The sequence below is a fragment of the Chlorocebus sabaeus genome, chromosome 4 (genome assembly GCF_047675955.1).
Source record: "Chlorocebus sabaeus isolate Y175 chromosome 4, mChlSab1.0.hap1, whole genome shotgun sequence".
Taxonomy (NCBI): Eukaryota; Metazoa; Chordata; class Mammalia; order Primates; family Cercopithecidae; genus Chlorocebus; species Chlorocebus sabaeus.
The window spans coordinates 32,993,806-33,009,737 of record NC_132907.1 but is presented as its reverse complement, the minus strand read 5'-3'; positions in this window follow the sequence as shown (position 1 = coordinate 33,009,737).

Sequence of the window (15,932 nt, the reverse complement as noted above, 5' to 3'; positions counted from 1 at the left end):
CCCAGCCTCAAGCCCACCTCCCAAGTCCTCATTTTCTGCCATGAAACTGACTCTCTGCTGGATGATGCACTCTCTTCAAGGCATCACTGCTCTTACACCGTAGCCTCCAAAAGACACCAGGGTCATCACTGTCCACCATCAGCACGCTTCCCACGATCCACACACTCCACTCTTAACATCACCTTGTCAGTGCTACCTACACTAAGCTATGCTACACCAAGGCTCCCCCAGAGGGACTCCCCCAACAAAAAGTTAAAATGTCAGCCCTAAGTATATTTTCTGCAGTTTTGGAGGACTCCACTGCAAGTATCCTGAAGGAAAATTCTTTGACAGGGACACACACACATACATACACAATACCTCTACAAGAACAAGAAAAAATAAATAAGCACTATGCTTCTAAATTCAAATTGAAGGAAATAAAATTTCCAAAGAAGTATCTTCTAACATGTAGTCTCTGTAGGACTTATTAAAATACTGATTTTTGGACACCATGCAAAACCTAATTGTATGAGAATCTCTGGTGGCCGGGTCCAGGCAATCAATATTTTAAACAAGCCCGTCCATTAACTCTTCCGTACACTAAGGTTTGAGAACTACTACTCTGAGAGCAGCCCCATCTATAACATTTGTAGTGTCTGGGCAAGAGGGCCCTGGCCCACCCCTCTTCTTCCATCCAGCTCCATCCCATACTTCAAGGGGCCTCACCTCTGGTCACCCCCCAAGTTGCTCATTTAGGCTCTGTTCATATATCCCTAGGCCTAGGGAAGTTATCAAGAAACCAGACTCAGTAAAGAGGCCTGCAGAGATCCTTGGAGCAGGTTCAGGAGTGTTTGGGCAGGAAATTAAAGGGTCCCTGACACCCAAAACGTGGTCAAGAAATTGGAAAACAGGCTCCAGTAAGCATGCCCCCATGGCCCTGCAGACTTCTCACCCTATCGGGAAAGACAGGCTGGAAGAAGGTCAGAATGCAGGCCTAAGTCCCATTTCTAAGGGAATTGTCAGTGATGGAGACATGGGTTTCTAAACAGAGCTGCTCTGTTGGATGCATCTGTTCCTGAGTTACTCCCCTTCATTACGTTTTTTTCCCATGAACAATGAGAAAGAATTTAATTTGCTTTATAGTGGAGGTTTCTGCAAAATAAAGGAGCTATCTGTCCTAGAGGTAAGTTTAAGTCTCAACCCTTAAAACAAAAACAGAAACAACTTACAACTAAAAAATGACAAGTTTTGCAACTACCATACTGTCCGGGTTTCCCCAAAACACTGAGGTTTTGACAAGAGCACCCCGTTACCCCACAGCACCCTGTAACCTGAACTTAAAACCTTCTAAAGTCAAATGAGATTTAAGAGGTTGAAATACATGATGGATAGTCTTTGTCTTTGATGACATGAAAAGTTGATACTGTTGATACCCAGGAACAGATATTGGGGTCTACACTGAAGGACAACAGAAAGTCTTGAAACAGCTAATTATTTTCAACTCACCATGAATACCCCCAAATTTTCCCCATAAAGGATATCTATCTGCAGAGTGAAGGCCCTAGCTCCTAACCTCCTTGATACTATGACTGCCGAGGGCCCTGGGCATTTTCTCTTAGTGAATGGCACTGTGGTGGCCACACACAGGGTTGTCGACCTAGACCCTCTTCTCTGGGGATTGCTCCCTGGCCTTGGATGGTTTCCCAGAAGCCGAGTTTGTGTCATATAACCTTGCATCCCTGGCAACAGTTGCTTGGACCAGGGGCACCTGACTCCAACTGGGTCAGCTTGATTGTCTGCACTGGGAATTTGAAATTAGGACAGAAAGAGAGCATGTCCCTCTATGCAGCTGAACCTAAACTATGCAAATTTGGGTGCTGTGGGTCAGCCATGAATTAATTGTTCCATGTAGGTTGGGAGCTAAGGAACCCTGCCCTCTCAGAAACAAGTGAAGCAGGTGTTCAAAAAAGTGAGAGAACATACTTCCTGTGTTCCTACAGCAGCTGCATTCCTGGCTTTGGGTTCTGTGGGTCACTCCTAGGGTTTTACAGTAAATTCTTCCCCGGGGGAAGGAGGGGTTAAATTAACTGATCAGGGCTTTTGTTACCTGTAATTAAACTGATCTACCTAGAAGAGCACCGTTAGTGATGTGTTTACTTGCCTTGACTCCACTCTCTCCCTTAGACCCCATTCAAAGAGCCAGGTCTAATCCATTTCAACTCTTTATATCTCTTCATTTATCACCTCCTCTTTATTTCTACTGTCACACCTTAGTTCAGGTGTCCAACTTGAAGTCATATACTCCTGAGTTCAAGTCCCAGCCTTGCCACTCACTAATTGTATGACCTTGGACAAGTTACTGAAACTTCCTAAAATGGGGATCATCACAGTACTTGCCTCACAAGATTGTTGTAAGGGTTGAATAAAATAGTGCATATAACAAAATGTATGGCATATTGTGTTCAGTAAATATCTATTATCATTATTATGGCATTATTGTTTTCATTTATATTATAATATTATTAAAGAAGAAAGTTTAAGTTACTTATAGACACCAGCTTAATTGCTAATAGACCCAACTGTATTTCTTTTAGGAATCTATGTTATTTTAATAACTGTGATAATGTGCATTAAGGACTTTCGGCTTTATTATAATATATCTAAAGTTATTCCTATTTAATTCAGGTCTTTCAAAGGTAGGGAAATGTTAATATCTATAGTGTACCTGAAGTACCAGATACCCTAATAAGCATTTTACATAAATTTTCTTATTTAACTTACAAAAGATGATACTATCTCTATTTTAAAGATGGAGAAACTGAGGCTCACATACATTAGTTAACTTACCAAGAGATAGGAAAAAAGAGGCAGGCCTGGAGTTCAAATCCAAGTCTTTCTCTTTTTGCTGTTGCTGTTTTTTGTTTTTTGTTTTTGAGACAAGGCCTGACGCTGTCACCCAGGCTGAGTGCAGTGGGATGATCTTGGCTCACTGCAGCCTCCATCTCCTGGGCTCAAGAGATCCCCCCACCTCAGCCTTCCAAGTACCTAGGACTATAGGAGCACACAACCACAACTGGCTGACTTTTGTATTTTTTGTAGAGATGGGATTTATGCTATGTTGCCCAGGCTGGTCTCGAACTCCTGAGCCCAGGCCATCCATCTGCCACGGCCTCGCAAAGTACTGGGATTGCAGGCGTGAGCCACTGCACCCAGCCACCCAGCCTTCAAATCCGAGTCTTTCCAACTCCAAAGTTTATGCTCTTTCTACCATACTGCTTAGTCTCCTGATTCATGGGTATATTTTTCTGTTGGAGAGACAGCCAGAAAGATCATGACAATTGTGGTATACAATCTTATAAACATGGAATTTTAATGTAGTGTGATAGCTGCCCAGAATCCATTTTTGCAGAGTTAATCATCTGAGCATGTCAACTCCCCTGAAACTCTGCTATCCCTCTCTTGAATCCCTTAACTCCATCTTGCACATTAACTTGAAATGATAGTAGTAACCCTTTAGTTGGCACTCTGGGTAGCTTAAATATAAGCACAAATTTGAATTGCTGATGTAACAGTTAAGCAAAGAGCCTGTCAGTATATCAAGTGCAGATAGATAGATAGATAGATAGATAGATAGATAGAGAGATAGATAAATAGATAGAGAGATAGAGAGATAGATCAGACATTTAGCTTCACAAGGTTTTTGTAATGACTGATTAATGTGAATTTGAAACATACATAGTTTTTCTTCTTGGGAAGGAAATGTGGAGTACTATAACCTTCTTCGGAAGTTTCTTTTAATAGGAACTCTGAATGTGGACATCTTTACAACTCCCTTTAGTGCTTGAGTTTTCATATTACCTTCAGATAAACTCAAGAAAAAGAAAGTAAATCCAAAGGAGTTTTGATGCATTAAAAAAAAACTTAAAGAGAATTAGTAAAGCATTCCTTTACTTTTATTATTTAAAATTTTTTTTTTTTTTTGGAAACAGGGTCTCACTCTGTTGCCTAGGCTGGAGTGCACTGGCCTGATCTTGGCTCACCGCAACCTCGGCCTCCGAGGTTCAAGTGGTTCTCCTGCCTCAGGCTCCCGACTAGCTGGGACTACAGGCGTGCACCACCATGCCTGGCTAATTCCTGTATTTTTAGTAGGGACAGGGTTTCACTGTGTTGGCCAGGTTAGTCTCAAACTCCTGACCTCAGGTGATCCGCCCACTTCTGCCTCCCAAAGTACTGGGATTATAGGCATGAGCCACCACACCTGGCCTTATTTCAATGATTTTTTTGTATGTTTTGAGATTTATAAAAATGAGTTGCACTATGAGAAAATATTCTTATTTTAAATACAAATTCAGGTGACAATAAAAATAAAATATTGAAAAACCTGTGCTGGATATTTAAAGATAATCATCATGTTTAATAGCAAAGCTTAATTTGCTTCAATCCAAGGAGGAGAAATATACTTTTTTTTTTTTTTTGGATGGAGTCTCACTCTGTCACCCAGGCTGGAGTGCAGTGGCACGATCTTGGCTCACTGCAACCTTCGCCTCCTGGGCTCAAGTGATTCTCCTGTCTCAGCCTCCCAAGTAGCTGGGACTACAGGTGTGTGCCACCACATTCGGCTAATATTTTGTATTTTTACTAGAGACAGGGTTTCACCATGTTAGCCAGAGAAATATACTTCTTATTCTTTAAAAACTTGACTAGTAGGTAAGTCAGTTGGCTTAAGGTAAAGAGAGTATAATTTCTTATACACATTGTTTTATGTTGAGTCCTGAGACTCAACATAAATGCCTGTACAACACAGATTATAATTTATTTCCTCTCTAAACAACAACAAAAATGTTTGAGAATGCAGTTTTATTGAAGTATTGAAATGAAGACTCAAGGATATTTTAAAACAGGAAAATATTTCAGCGGAGCATGTTGATTATATTGCTACTACTGTTATTTTCTAATCACATTTCCTTCATTCGTATGCTTTTTCAATGTACATTTTCTACTAAAATAGAGGGTCAAGAAAGAATCATGCTTCTGTTTCCTGCTGATAGTGTGAACCCAAAATAGCAGCCAATGAAAGCAAGCATCTGTGAAGGCTTAGTCAGAACAGTCACTCACTAGTCATACCTCCTAACTAATGTTTTACTCCCAGAAAGAATTTTACCTGCTTCTTCAGTGTCTTAACCAACATCCTCTAACAATCAAAGCAATCTTCTAGGAAAACAATGTATACAGCAACATGCCCTTCCCCACTAAATCAAAGCAGGAGATAATGCATACCAGCAAAGGATATGAGAATTTACCAGTATAGGCATCAATCAATGAAAATGGGATATAGAAATCAAATTTCAAATTCAAAGCATTTTAAAGTAATATTTTAATACAAGGCTGTGTTGTCATTGAGTACTATTACATGTATTGATACAACTGGTGTGCTTCACTAAGTAAATGTCAATGGTAAATGTGACATGTTAATATTTAAATTCGTCAGTAATCCCACTGAGCAAAAAGTTTCTTTCCCAATTTTAAGGATGTTAATAAAAGGATTGAGTACAAAGGAATGGTGCAGATTCTTCCTTGTAGATTACCCTTTCTGGAGAAAATACCTTGGGAAATCTAACCTATGAATGGTGTTAGATTTCCTCACATAGATTCCTAGTGGAGTGAAAAAGTGTCTTCATAAAATACATTTGGCTGATCACCCTGTATCAGTAAGAGAAAATACACACTGTACCATCACAGCTCCCAGCAATATCACAATGTCCATGCAATTCATTTATTCATCCAGCATATATTTATTGAACAGATGCTTTATTGATTATTGTTAAGAAAAAGTGTTGTAGAAATATCTTTGCCAATTCTTTTTTTTTTTTTTTTTGAGACAAAGCCTCACTCTTGTTGCCAGGCTGGAGTACAGTGGCACAATTGACTCACTGCAACCTCTGCTTCCAGGGTTCAAGCGATTCTCCAGCCTCAGCTTCCCAAGTAACTAGGATTACAGGTGCCCACCACCACACCTGGCTAATTTTTTGTATTTTTAGTAGACAGGTTTTCACCATGTTGACCAGGCTGGTCTCAAACTCCTGATCTCAGGTGATCCGCCTGCCTCGGCCTCCCAAAGTGCTGGGATTACAGGTGTGAGCCACTGTGCCCAGCCACCAATTCTTGATAAATCACAACTGGATCTGACTTCTTTCTCACACTTCTAGCCAAAATATTAATAGTGTTGCAAACATCTGTTATACTTGAGCATCTATCTTATCTTGAACCTGAAGTTATAAATTAGGATTTCATCATCCTGTGAATAATTAAGGTCACCAGAAGTCAAATAATGAACGTGCTTTGCTCCTGGGCCTTGTTTCAATGCATTTTGCATGGCAAGTGCTCTCAAGGTCAATTTCTTGCAGAATGTCTGCCTCATATTGTTGAATCTGCAAAGAATCTTGCTAGAAATGTGGATGTAACAATTTTGGCTTGATACGATATTTCTCAACCCCCAGTCTGTAGAATGGTGTGTTTTCTATGTTATATTGACCCACTTCAAAGAACTCTGTTTTTCAGATTGGACTTTATGTTTGAAAATGCTATTGCAATTAAGAGAAGTCAAAGAGGAATTTGGCTGTTACAAGAGGGTACTGTGGTAGGTTGAAAAATGGCCACTCAAAGCTATGTCCATGTCCTAATCTCCAGAAACTGTGAATTTTACCTTGAGATGAGATTATCCTGGATCATTCAAGTGGGACCTAAATGCCACCACAAGAGTCCTCATAAGAGAAACAAAGAGCAAGACTTGGCACAGACTCACAGATGAAGATGAAGATTGAAGTGATGGGGCCACAGCCAAGAAAGTCAAGGAAGCCTCCAAAATCTGAAAGAGACAAGTAAGGATTCTCTGAGAGAGAGAGAGAGAGAGAGAGAGACTGATTGATTCATTGATTGATTTTAGGGAACTGGCTCATGTGATTGTGGGAGCTGGGAAATCTGAAATCTGCGGGATTGGCCACCAGGCTGGAGACACAGGGAAAAGTCAGTGTTACAGTCTTGAGTCCAAAGCAGTCTGGAGGCAGAATTTCTTCTACCTGGCTGGGTACAGTGGGTCACCCCTGTAATCCCAGCGCTTTGGGGGGGCCAAGGCAGGTGGATCACCTGAGGTCAGGAGTTCAAGACAGCCTGAGCAACATGGAGAAACCCCATCTCTACTAAAAATACAAGAATTACCTGGGCATGGTGGTGCATGCCTGTAATCCCAGCTACTCAGGAGGCTGAGGCACAAGAATTGCTTGAACCTGGGAGGCGGAGGTTGCAGTGTGCTGAGATCATGCCATTGCACTCCAGTCTGGTCAACAAGAGTGAAACTCCATCTCAAAAAAAAAAAAAAAAAAAAAAAAAAGAATTTCTTCTACCTGAGTGGAATTCAGTCTTTTCTCTTAAGGCCTTCAACTGATTAGATGATGCCCAAGCATATTATGGAGGGTAATCTGCTTTACTCAAAGTCTACAGACTTAAATGTTAATCATGTCTAAATAATACACACCTTCACAGTAACATCTGAACTGGTGTTTGATCAAATAACTACGTACTGTAGCCTAGCCAGATTGGCACACAAAATTAACCATCATATTGTCTATTCATGTATTCATGACAGGACTCCTATCAACAGAAAGAGGGTACAAAGAGTAGACTCCAGCTCTTCAGAGAAGGAAGCAAGGAAGTAGAATGAAGGACACAGAGAAACCAAGCCTGGGAATTGTCAAAGATTTTGGAGAGAAATGAGGACTGCTCAGGATTGAGCCCTGGAAATATCTACAATATTTAAAGTGGGGTCAGGGCTTAGAGAAAAGGGTTTTTTATAAGCTCCAACCTCAAATGTAGTTGCAACCTACATTCTCTCTATATTTGACAACCTACAATCTCTCTATGCCAAGCATGAAGATGCAGGTGGCTGTCCAGTGGGACTGGGAACAGCTGGAACCATAATTTCAACAAGCTGAGTGACCGATAACTGATGTATATCCAGTAGCACAACTTCAGAGCTGTGACATAAATAAGCACAGGGGGACAGGATCAATAGAAATTCCAAAACCAAGATGACTGGAGTGAATTCCAAATAAAAAGGTGAGACCACAGGAACTGAAACCATGCAGAGGGAAAGGCAAAATCAGAGTTGTATCTTTAAGATTTTGTTGACTTGGAGGTGAGGTGGGTAGTGAATGAACATGCCTTGACTTGTCTAAAGTATTATTTGTTCCTCTGGACAGGGTGAGAATCGGGACCTTTTGAAAGTTTCTTGCAGGAAATAAAAAGCATAGAGCAAAAGACTACAACTTTCACGATAGACTTTGTGGACAAGTGGAGTTGCCTTAGTACCCAGAGAAGAAAGGACACGGGCCCAGGTCTCGGGAGCAGATGTTGGTGATAACAAGAGATCAGCCTTAGCAACAGACATTGTCACCAATAGAAATTTCAGATATTTTCATATCGCATTGTAGTGCTGCAGAATAAAATATTTTATTGTCTTCATCAGTACTTATTGTCTTCATCAGTACTTCAAAATTATAGTCATTTTTGAATATATTACATTATTTTATTTATGATTTGATTAAGACATCCATTTTTATAACAATTTATTCAACATATTTAATTTTCTTTGTAATCTTATATATTTTATTTTATGCATTAAAAACATTATTCTGAGGGTCAGGCACAGTAGCTCCTGCCTGTAATCCCAGTACTTTGGGAGATTGAGGCAGGAGGTTTGCTTGAGCCCAGGAGTTTGAGACCAGCCTAGGCAACATAGGAAGATCCCATCTCTATAAAACAAATAGAAACATTATTCTGAGAGGACTCCATAGGATTCATTAGACTGTCAAAGGGGTCCAGGCAGAAAAAAATATTAAGAACTCAGATAAAAGAATCTATTATTCTGTCCTATTTATATCCATTCATTTAACAAATGCTTATTAGAACTTACTTTGTTCTGTGCATAAACCTCTAACTCAGAAAGTGTTTTGGAGGAATTTAGGGGAAGAGATTTAAAACAGAAACATAAAACATAGTAAAGCATTAATATATACCACAACAGAAATGCTACGAAAATAATGACACAACGAAAGCTGTAAATTTAGGGACAAATCCATTTGAAGGATTTCTTAGCACTATGTAATTTCTTACTGTTAAACTTCTGATTACTATATAATCAGGCTGACAAATGACTAATGCTGGGCAGGCCCAAACAAGTGAATTCGAGTTTTGTTTAGGACTCTGTCTCCCCTTCTTTGTGTAGAGTCTTACGGAATTTTAATGGTCCTACCTCGCTTTGGGCCATCTCCCTTCTGGATGACTGACAAAAGCTTTATAATTTTTCTCATCTAGACTACAGACATTGGATGGAGTAATTACCTAGAAGCTTGGAGCACATTTACTTCATCTATCATTCATTTTTTTAAAATTATATTCACAACTGCAGAGAACATACAGATTTTACAAAATGCCTGACATTTTGCTAATACAAAACTTGGAAAAAAAGAGAAGATAGGAAAAAATTAAAATCTGCCAAAATTAATAGAACTCACTTTTATGAGTTGATCATTGATTATTTAAAGGAAATAGAATCATAATTACACTGGGCAGTAAATGTTGGCATTGATGAGGTTGGTTAAAAGGATCATTACATCAAAATTTGAATCTTAAAGTAGAAACCAAATGAATGAACGATAAGACTGCCAATGAGGGCTAGATGTTGATGGAAAAGAGGTAATGGCACAAATCACCAGTCCCTGCAATGTGAAGAAGCCTGGAGCCAGGAGACATGGAAGTCCAAGGAGAAAAATGAGCAAGTCGTCCCAATAGGCAGTGGAGGAGGTTGGAATATGTTTCCTCCTCTTTCAGCCAATGCAGACACAAATGGGCAGAAAATATTGATGTTGGTGAGGTTACGTTCCCCTGATTCTAATGCTGACTTCAGCCACCGTACCTAAAAACTTTAGAGTACTATATTAGAAACAATAAAACGCAATGTTTGGATTTGGGAGCATTCAAAAGGAAGTCTAAGAATAATCTTTATTCTGCTCAACCCCCCTGCCTCCATACACATACACACACACACAAAATATCCCTGCTGATTAGAAGCCATTCACTTGATAGTTACATTTACAAAGATAATTTCATTCTGATTATAATTTCTCTTTCTTTTAAAAACTAGGTCAGGAACATGTTCTTCCCATACTTTCATACTCAATAGTTGGGTATTGTTTTGTTTTCCATTTTAACGTAAAAACATTTGTAATGGCAGTCTTTCTACCTTTTAGAGAGATTTTTTTTCACCAAAATACATGAAACAAAAAAGTATTTGGACTTAAACATGGCATTAAACTCCCAGATGCTGAAGTCGGTTATTAGCAAATCTACTACTGCTGTCACCAAGATCTTAGAAGGAGGTAGGTGTTACCAAAAAAAAACAAAAAACAAAAACTAAATCCTCCTTTATAGCTAAATAATGTAGTTGAAGCTATAACCCATAGTTTATCTCTTCTGAAACCTTCCCCAACAACTCAGCAAAGAAAATTAAAATCCTAATTAAACCCTTTTTGTTAGATGTAGCAATGAAGACAGTGCTTTCACCCTCACCAGAATAATGTTGTGCTAAAATGATTAGAACACAACAAATGCTACTCAGACCAAGGCTCTAACCAATAATTTTTTACAACGACACTGACAACATCATGTGATTTGCTGTGTCAAACTCCAGAGACTTTCGTTGGACTCTGAACACCCTTCATGTTTTATTATGAGTATGTCATCTCTTAACTTATCTACAGCGTCATTAAAAACATACCTATTGTTTTGTTTACCCAGCAACTATTTTCCAGAAATTGCCTCACCCCATTGCCCAATCTGGAGAGTGGCAGCAGGATTTGCAATATTCCCATAATGTGACTCTGCCCCAAGTCATGCTTAATTGGTTTGAAGGTAGGCATCTAAACTTAATTAAATCTATTGGTCCCTTCCTCAGGAATGTAAAACTGGAATGAGAAACAGATCATCTCTCTCTAGGTGACTAGTCTATAAATGTCAGCTTCAGAACTGTTTCTGCTACGTGTGAACTGAAAACAAGAAAGCTGATCTGCATTGAGAAAGTAAAGCAGATGTGGGGAGGGGGCAGAGAGAAGGGTCAAAAGGGGAAGAATTTTGGGGTTTTCTTTTGTGCCCCAGTTCGGGTGGTTCTATTCCTGAAGTTCTTGTGTCTCTTGGATTCTATTAATCACTTTAGTAATTCTCCAATAAATCCACCCTTTTTATTTGTAAGCTAGTTTGAGTTGGGCTTTGATTCCTCACATCAAAATAATAAAAACCCCAACTAATATTCATTTATTCAATAAATTTTTATTTATTTAATATTTAACATATAAATGATTTCTATTTTAACCTGTTGTATCTCTTGAAAACACAAGTTTCATAAGCTTTTAACTCATTTCAGCTAAAGAACATATCTTTCAAGTGTCAAAAAATGCCTTCTAATCTGAGATTTGATGTTAATTTTGTGTTCCCCATATGTTTAATTATTTAAGAACCTTGCTCATTATCCTCCAAAGCCTTAGTCTATTTAGTTCAGTTCAGTTCACACATTTTTGATCATCTACTTTGTGCCAGACAATGATGTGGTGATGTAAACTCAAAGATGAAAGAAGAGATCTCACAATCTAGTGGAAGAAAAATGTTTGTAAATGAATAATTAAGATGTAATGTGCCAAGAAGTAACACAGAAGTGCAATCAAGGTATTAACAAGGGAGGTTTTAACATTCCGGCTAGCAATAGACACCTATTTTTTCCCCAACACTCACCCTCTAACTTTTCTAGAAATCTCTCCTTTATCTTCCCCATCTTTACCATAGTATCCCTTTTCTTCAGCCAAGAAAGATGAATGTCATGTGATCTATTCTGCCTCTGCTCTGGCTACAAAGACTAGGAAATTAATGCAAGGTGTGAAAATTACAGTGCCTTGATATCTAGCCCCCAAAATTAACCCCAAAGATTCTCCTGTTATTCATACACTTATGTAGTCCCTTCCTACACTGAATGGGTCTGCTCTATGTAACTATCAGGATATTAAGGAAAAACAGTGTATGACTTCAATATCTAAGTCATAGAAGATGCTATAGTTTCCACCTTGCTCCTCTGGGTCATTCACTCTGGGGAAAGCCAGCTGCCATGTCATGAGAGTCCTCAAGCAAACATATGGAAGTGTCACATGGCATGGAACTGTGGCCTCTTGGCAACAACCTTCATTAACTTACCAGAATGGTGAGTGAGTATAGTTGGAAATGGATCCTCCAGCCTAGTTAATCCTTTAGATGACTGCAGCTCCAGTTGACATCTGAACTGCAACTTCATTTGAGACACCCCCTTCAAGACAGAACCATCCAGCTAAGCTTTTCCTAAATTCATTTTGCACAAAAACTGTGAGATACAACAAATGTTTATTGTTGTTTAAAGCTGCTAAGTTTGTGAATAATTTATTGCACAGGAACAGGTAATAAATACCATAGCCCTTTGGCACTAATTTTTCCAAGAATGGGCAACTAACCCAAGTTAAGGTAATGAGTAATTTCCCCCAAATTTTTTGATGGGCTATCACAGAGAACATAAAGATAGTTTCTCTGGTAGCTAAACATATAAGATGTCAGATTTAAATGCTTCCTGTGACCATGTTTCCACCAGGTGGAGAAAGCCAGTCTAAAGGAGAGAGAATGAAGTTGACACAGAGAGAAACAGAATGGCAGAGAGAAAGCCATGAGGGTGTTGAGGTCCTTAGTTCTAACTACTCCTGAGACTCCTGGATCTTGCTTTTTCTTTGGGTGTTTGACCCTTCTTCAGAGTCCTCCATCCAGATGCCATTGCCTCAAGGCCTTTGTATGTCCTGGTCATCTCTCCTTTTTTTCTCTTGGCCCAAACCTTCGCTCTCATTGTTGTGCAAATGTCATCTCACTGGCTGGGCACAGTGGTTCACATCCCAGCATGTTCAGAGGCTGAGGCAGGAAGATCACTTGAGCCCTAGAAGTCTAGGCTGTAATGAACTGTGACCATGCTACTGCACTCCAGCCTGGGCAACAGAGACTCTGTCTCAAAAAAAAAAAAAAAAAAAAAAAAGTCATATCACCAATGAGATCTGACCACCTAGCCTAAAATAGATTATCCAGTGTGTGGTAGTTTTGTAATGTGTTAACCTGCCTAGGTAGAACATTTCCTAGAATTCATTTTCTGGGATACTTCTAGTTAGAGTGGGTCACAAGGAAGATTCTTGAGAAATTTGGAGAGTGGTAGGGAAACAGTGGCCATTTTGTAGTTCACACCTACGTTGTTGCTGATCTGCTGACTCACTTCATTGGTGTGAAGTAGTAGCTGGGCCTGGGTCTGCAGTTGCTCTGACTTCCCCTGGACTTTCCCTCAGCTCCTCCCACTCCCACCAGGTGGTTGTGCTGAAGAGCCCTCACTTTTACAGGATATCCTCATCACAAAGGCCAGAGGCAATAAGAATAAACATGGGTTTCCATCTGTCCTTGTCCACTTGTCCTTTCATATATATGAAATTCAATGAAAGATTAATAGGTTTTCATTAGATAGAAGAGAGTTGGGGGAGAAAAATGCATCAAGCTAAGAAACAAGCAGATTCAAAGACAAAGAAGTGTGAAACGATTCATGAGGAAACATGCTTTTCCTAGAACACAAATTGCAGAGGTAGTGGTAAGATGAAAAATTAAAGAGGTTATATAAACTAAATACTGAAACGTGTTATATACCCTAAAAAGGAGTTTCAACTTAATCTTCCAAGTAAACATTTACAAAAATTTTTCGTGCATGAAAATTCCTTTCTAGAAATAAAAGTTAAAAATGGAGGCTCCATGGTCCCATCTCCAGAGATTCTGATTCATTAAATCTGTGATATGGTCTAGAAAATTGTATTTTTAATATGTCATCCAAATGATTCTGGTCAAAGGCAATCTAAGATCACACTTTGATAAACATCATAGAACAATGGGAAGCCCCTGGAGAGTTTTACGCAGGAGTGTCACCTGATAAGATCTGAATTTCCAAAAGACAACTTTATATGCAGTTTAACAAAATTGATTTGAGGGAGATAAATCTGGATATAGAGAGACTTATTAGGAGACTGGTATAATAATCCAAATGAGAAGTAATGGCAGCCTCAATTAAGGCAGTAGAAATAACAAGAAGATTATGGAGAGAAGTAATATTTAGGAAGGGTGAAAGGAGGAGGAGAATCCAAATGAATCCCCAAATTTTTGAGTAATTAGGTAAGTTATAAAATAGAAAATGTAGACAGAAACACAGATTGTGAGGTTGGAATGTATTTTTTAAGTGGTGAATCAGAATGATGGATTTTAAGTTCAATATGCCAGTATGATATTTCAGGCGAGATGCTTAGTAGATACACATACGTTATACATGGATTGTTACTCAGGAACATTTTTTTCCTCTACATTTGATATTTTCATGCTGTGAGACATCTATTAGAACAACACTTCAGTTCTCCTTTTTCCTCCTCATTCACTACTTTCCACAGAGGAGAGAGGCACCTGATAGGTGAATTTGGAGGAAATGATTGAGGCATGTGTGGCTTAATCCATTTTTTTCTCCTTCCTTTGAGATCTGCCTACGCGTAGACTCAACTCTTGTGAGTATGGGCACATATGTGCAGAAAGTAAGATATTGAAACAACCTGGAGGACAGGGGACAAAACAGAAGTTGTAAGGCTGTGCAGGCAGCTGCCATCTAAAAGAAGTGATATCCTTCCAGAGAGAGTGTCAGAAATGGAGGCTGGGCAAGGTCCTTAGCAGCAGGAAGTAGGTGTGGGGACAGGGTGACTCTGAGAAGTATTCAGAGGAAACCTCACTCACCGTCATGGCCAAATTCAACCACAGAGCACAGGACCAGACAGAGTAAGAGGGAGAGCAGACACATAAGGCAATCCCTGCCTTCCCTTCTAGTGACCTTCAACCTAGTGAACCAGAAAAGGGAGGGGAGGAAGAGTGAAAGAGCTGACTTTGAAGGTGCTTGGACAATGAGTCAATCCTCAGATGGAGAAGTAGAGATGTGATTAGAGTTGTAATTGAACTCTTTGGCTTTTCTGCTAACTACAGGGTAAGCTAGCTGTGGGATCTGCTTGACACATCATGGAGGACCTATCAAGCAAAAAAGAGTTGATATAGAACAGTTGAGGACAGAGATGGGGGGAAAGTAAAATCCTAATGTTTACACCCTCTCAGGTTCATTCTGTTTAATAAGTTGGTGATGGTCAGCTAGGCATTTTTCTGGGTTTGAAGGTTATGATATTTTCAAAGAGTTATATGATCCAGTAAAGGTAAAGAATGCCTTGTGAGAAGAAATGAGGAATAAGGACCAAACCCAGGAGCATATCAACATTGAAGGGTGAAGAGTGGGAAGAAGAGCCAGGAAGGAAGACTAATAAATCAGAAGAATCAAGCCAAGGGAGGGGTTCAAGAAGGAAGCAGTTCTACAGTGAGTTATGCTGCATAAATGCCACCCAAAGATCCCAAGTTCCATCAGCCAGTGGACACAAATCTGACCACATTAATCTCCAATTTCACAACCATCTCTCTATACAATTGCTGTCACCCTTCTCCCTTAAAGTCTCCTTTTCTGGGAGCCCTTCAAGATAGTATTCTTTCTTTGGTGACTTTTACTGCCCCCATTGTCCCAAAGCACAAAATCTTGAATGAGCTAAAAAGACTGCATTTCTTTTTTTATTATTATTATACTTTAAGTTCTAGGGTACATGTGCACAACGTGCAGGTTTGTTACATATGTATACATGTGCCATGTTGGTGTGCTGCACCCATTAACTCGTCATTTATATTAGGTATATCTCCTAATGCTATCCCTTCCCCCTCCCCCACCCCACGACAAGCCCTGG